Here is a 6,000-nt window from a genome sequence, read left to right on the forward strand (position 1 = left end):
GTGGAGTACCTTGTCAAATGCTTTTCAGCAACCTAGAAATATGGAATCTGCCTGTTGCCCTTCATTTTTAGTTCACAGTATATCATGTGAGACAAGAGCAAATTGGGTTTCGCACGAGTGATGCTTTCTAAAACCAAGCTGATTCGTGGACACGAGCTTTACTGATCTCTAGGAAATTTAATATAGTCTTGGAAATTTATTATATTCGGATTCAGAATATGCTCCAGAATTCTGCAACAAACTGATGTTAAGCATATTGGTCTATAACTTTCGTTCTTTTACACTTCTTGTATACAGGAGTCACCTGCAGTTTTTTCCAGTCACTTGACACACTTTGCACTGGTCAAGAGATTCATGATAAATTAAATCTAAGTTAGGGGCCAATGATGTAGAGTAGCCTTTGTAAAACTGGACTGGGATTCCTTCTGGACCTGGCAACTTATTTGTCTTCAACTATTTTAGTTGTTTTTCTGTGTCAGCGATGCTTTTTGCTATGTCATCCATATGGGACTCTGTGTGATAGTCAAATGTGATGTATGATTTTCCTGTGTGGATGATTTCTTAAATGTGGAATTTAAAATTTCAGCCTTCCTTTTGCTATCTTCTACTGCCAAACCAGACTAGTCAATGAGTAACTGGATGGAAGCCTTAGACCCACTTAGAGATGTTACGTAGGACCAGAATTTTTTCAGATTCTCCACCAGATCTTTAGCCAAGGTATGACAGCGGTAGCCATTGCTTCACACTTAGATCTTTTTACAGATGCACGAATCTGTACTTATCTCCTGTCATAATTTGTGCATCCTCTTTTGAACTGAGAGTGCAACAGCCTTTGCTTCCTCGGCATTTCCCAGATTTCATGATCAAATCACGGTGGTTTTTGTCCGTCCTTAACCCACTTATTAGGCACGTAATGTGATTAGGTGTCTTCATTGTAGAGTTCAGGATGCCTTCTGGGATGACTATATTTAATAAGTGGTGCAAAGTGAAGTAGTTTTATGACATGAATGGCCTTAATTGCAGTGAGTGGGTGCCTTAGCTTAGGACTGGACCTTGTCTTAAAAGACGGCAATTCTTGCATCCAACAGCCCAACTGTTATACCACATGAAGTGAGGAACAATCAGAAACACTACTCTCACATCTGGATACAATGCAAAATTCTCAGATTTGAAGCCCATTACAAACCACTGGAACCCTCTGAAGAAACATACTGAACATCAAAAAGTGGGTCATTGTCAGCTTTCTTGAATTTAGAGACGCTGCTTCTCACTCAAGTAGCTCCTCCACTGGGATCACGGGGATGAGTGCACCCCGTTCTAGTCATCCCACCATATAAACATCTCTGGCAGTACTGGGTATCAAACCTGGTCCTCTGCATGGCAGCCAGACACACTGACCACTGAGCAGTGGAGTCATTTACTCATATTGTTAGGACAGTCCCCACAATTTGCATATTTGTAACCATTGGTGATACAGCATTGCTTGTAAGCAGTGGAGGTTGCTATGATGACCTGTAGATGTGTGGTTCTTGGTGTGCTTATATGTCTAATAATAATGTGCAGTGGACCGCAACCTCTCATGTCACAAAGTTATACAAAATTTTATGAAGCAGCGTATTAACAAATTACTTTGTTTGCAAAATGTTTGATTATGACAGATATCAGCAATCGGTACTATGTTTTGTAAGATGGGTTTAAAAATTGCCCAAAATCTGCTGATAGGTTGTTCAGATTGGATGTTATTCTGTTCAAAAAAACCTCATTACTTTTGAGCTCAGGATATGTTCTACGATTTTACAACAAATGGCTGTCTACAGTAACTGGGCTGTAGTTTTGCAGATCACACTTACTACCATTTATGTAGATGGGTGTGACCTGTGCTTCTTTCTAACTATAGGGCACTGTTTTTGTTTATGGGAGGTTTAAAAGAGGTATTAACTCAGCTGCAAATTTGGTATAAAATCTGATAGGCTTTCCATCAGGTCTTGGAACCTTGTTCAATTTTAATGATTACAAATCTTTCTCAGCATTGCTGACACTAATATCTGTAACACCCATCTTTGCAGTGATGCAAGAATTAAATTGGTATTTTCCTTTGTAAAAGAACGTTTGTAATAGGGTTCAGCATTTCTGCTTTTGCTTTGCTGCCTTCAATTTCAGTTCCTGTCTCTCCCATGAGTGTCTTTACACGAACTATGACACCAAAAACGTCCTTCACAACGAGTTGCTTTAGGTTTTGTGAGAAATCTTTTGATAATATTCTGCTACAGAAGTTGTTGAAGGCTTCATATGTTGATGGCTAAATGTCTTTCAGCCATCATCCCTCTATCTATAGCTCTACACTTTGTTTTTCACCTGCTGTTTCTTTAAAAATTTCTTTACTCTGACTATATACCATCAAGGATCCTTCCCATCATGAACTATTCTACTAGGCACGTACCTATCAATTGCATGATCACCTTATTCTTTTAAACCTGAGCCACAGTTCTTCTACATGTTTCTCTCTAGAGCTAAATGTTTCAACCTTGTTGTTGAGATACAACACTACTGACACTTTATTTAATTTGCTCAGCATATAAACCCTTCCACTTGTTTTAGTTGTCCTTTGTAATCCCGTAATCATTGTTGCTACAACTGCTTCATAGTCACTGATACTAGTTTTAGTGTGGGAATCTTTAAAGAAGTTGGGTCTATTTGTTGCCTGTTGCCATTAGATGTAATTTATCTCAAGCATGAGTGGGCTTTCTTTGTAGTTTTCGACTTTCAACCACCCTCACAGGGAAAAATCTGCAGAGTGTAAGGTTTAGGTGATTAGTCACCTAACTACTAGAATGTGCAGCAGCCCCATCATGGAACTACTTCAAATAATGTTGGAAGCTAGTTTTCAAGAAAGTCTAGAAACAGGGCCCTGTAAGATGATGCGCTTACACAACTGGCCCAATAAACTGATTATTTTTCATACAACACCACACTTAATGGAGAAGCAGTCTTGAAACTTCACAACTTTAACTTCAGTGTCAATCAATAAGTAAACCCATAGCAACTGGAGTACCAACACTCAAAATGAAAACTTATCTCTATAACCAGAAGAATATCCCGGAGGAAGTTTGCTATTTCACTCAAGACACTAGAAATTTTTTCTCGTGAACTTTTGTTTCACCTAGTTTGCATCCACCAACAAACATGAAAGTAGCAGCAATCAATGCTGGTGCAAAAAATACAGTATGCACAGTTGTTGAAAGGGAAGTAAATAGAACATGATGCGACAGTTATGTGGAGAACACAGTATTACTCCACAGCAGTCGACTTTATAAGAGCTACATTTATAATGGTCAGTGAGTGGAAAAGGGTGAAAATATTGCACTATTTACATAAAGATCTACACTGATATTGGGGAGAAATGATTTTCCAAACCAGATATTATTGCCACAATTTGCAGCTTGCAATCTTTGATTTACGTGTGACACACTTAAGCTTTCTAAAATTCTAAAAAATATGCTTTTAATTATACTGATATACCCTGAAATTAGATGGAACAAGTGTATGAATGAGAGTATTGCTGCTGATGGTATAGTACGAATTACATTTTCATACCATTTGTTTTCATAGCATACGTTCAAAAAATGTACAGTTCGAACGATCTGCTCCAGCTTCATGTGCGTAGCAATAAGTATCTATGGCTCGACAAATAGTACAGCAGAGCAGTAATTTTGTTTATGGGCCACTGCTTAGATTTATGATTAAATTTATAGCATAAACTACAGCCACTTCCCAGTCACCTGACTCCTATCACCAGTCTGGCAAGAACTACATTTTCTATGAGACCTTTTTCCACATTTCCCAACATAACATCCCTAAGAAGCACTTTGTGCCACACAACATCGATAGTATGCACCATCTTCGATCAAAACATTAATATGAAATGCACTTGACATGCAATATTGGTACAAAATGCACTCTGCCATGTGACATTTGTACAACGCATCCTCTGCCATGCAACTTTGATACGAAACACCATCTGCCACCTACCATCAGTATGAAGCACCCTGGACCACGTAAAATTGGTAAAAGGCGCCTATGTCATACACCCCCCATGAACCATGGACCTTGCCGTTGGTGGGGAGGCTTGCGTGCCTCAGCGATACAGATGGCCGTACCGTAGGTGCAACCACAACGGAGGGGTATCTGTTGAGAGGCCAGACAAACATGTGGTTCCTGAAGAGGGGCAGCAGCCTTTTCAGTAGTCGCAGGGGCAACAGTCTGGATGATTGACTGATCTGGCCTTGTAACATTAACCAAAACGGCCTTGCTGTGCTGGTACTGCGAACGGCTGAAAGCAAGGGGAAACTACAGCCGTAATTTTTCCCGAGGACATGCAGCTTTACTGTATGATTAAATGATGATGGCGTCCTCTTGGGTAAAATATTCCGGAGGTAAAATAGTCCCCCATTCGGATCTCCGGGCGGGGACTACTCAAGAGGACGTCGTTATCAGGAGAAAGAAAACTGGCGTTCTACGGATCGGAGCGTGGAATGTCAGATCCCTTAATCGGGCAGGTAGGTTAGAAAATTTAAAAAAGGAAATGGATAAGTTAAAGTTAGATATAGTGGGAATTAGTGAAGTTCGGTGGCAGGAGGAACAAGACTTTTGGTCAGGTGATTACAGGGTTATAAATACAAAATCAAATAGGGGCAATGCAGGAGTAGGTTTAATAATGAATAAAAAAATAGGAGTGCGGGTTAGCTACTACAAACAGCATAGTGAACACATTATTGTGGCCAAGATAGACACAAAGCCCATGCCTGCTACAGTAGTACAAGTTTATATGCCAACTAGCTCTGCAGATGATGAAGAAATAGATGAAATGTATGACGAGATAAAAGAAATTATTCAGGTAGTGAAGGGAGACGAAAATTTAATAGTCATGGGTGACTGGAATTCGTCAGTAGGAAAAGGGAGAGAAGGAAACATAGTAGGTGAATATGGGTTGGGGGGAAGAAATGAAAGAGGAAGCCGCCTTGTAGAATTTTGCACAGAGCATAACTTAATCATAGCTAACAGTTGGTTCAAGAATCATAAAAGAAGGTTGTATACCTGGAAGAATCCTGGAGATACTAAAAGGTATCAGATAGATTATATAATGGTAAGACAGAGATTTAGGAACCAGGTTTTAAATTGTAAGACATTTCCAGGGGCAGATGTGGATTCTGACCACAATCTATTGGTTATGAAATGCAGATTGAAACTGAAGAAACTGCAAAAAGGTGGGAATCTAAGGAGATGGGACCTGGATAAACTGAAAGAACCAGAGGTTGTAGAGAGTTTCAGGGAGAGCATAAGGGAACAATTGACAGGAATGGGGGAAAGAAATACAGTAGAAGAAGAATGGGTAGCTCTGAGAGATGAAGTAGTGAAGGCAGCAGACGATCAAGTAGGTAAAAAGGCGAGGGCTAATAGAAATCCTTGGGTAACAGAAGAAATATTGAATTTAATTGATGAAAGGAGAAAATATAAAAATGCAGTAAATGAAGCAGGCAAAAAGGAATACAAACGTCTCAAAAATGAGATCGACAGGAAGTGCAAAATGGCTAAGCAGGGATGGCTAGAGGACAAATGTAAGGATATAGAGGCTTGTCTCACTAGGGATAAGATAGATACTGCCTACAGGAAAATTAAAGAGACCTTTGGAGAGAAGAGAACCACTTGTATGAATATCAAGAGCTCAGATGGCAACCCAGTTCTAAGCGAAGAAGGGAAGGCAGAAAGGTGGAAGGAGTATATAGAGGGTTTATACAAGGGCGATGTACTTGAGGACAATATTATGGAAATGGAAGAGGATGTAGATGAAGACGAAATGGGAGATAAGATACTGCGTGAAGAGTTTGACAGAGCACTGAAAGACCTGAGTCGAAACAAGGCACTGGGAGTAGACAACATTCCATTAGAACTACTGATGGCCTTGGGAGAGCCAGTCATGACAGAACTATACCATCTGGTGAG

Source organism: Schistocerca serialis, chromosome 4 (genome assembly GCF_023864345.2).
Source record: "Schistocerca serialis cubense isolate TAMUIC-IGC-003099 chromosome 4, iqSchSeri2.2, whole genome shotgun sequence".
NCBI lineage: Eukaryota > Metazoa > Arthropoda > Insecta > Orthoptera > Acrididae > Schistocerca > Schistocerca serialis.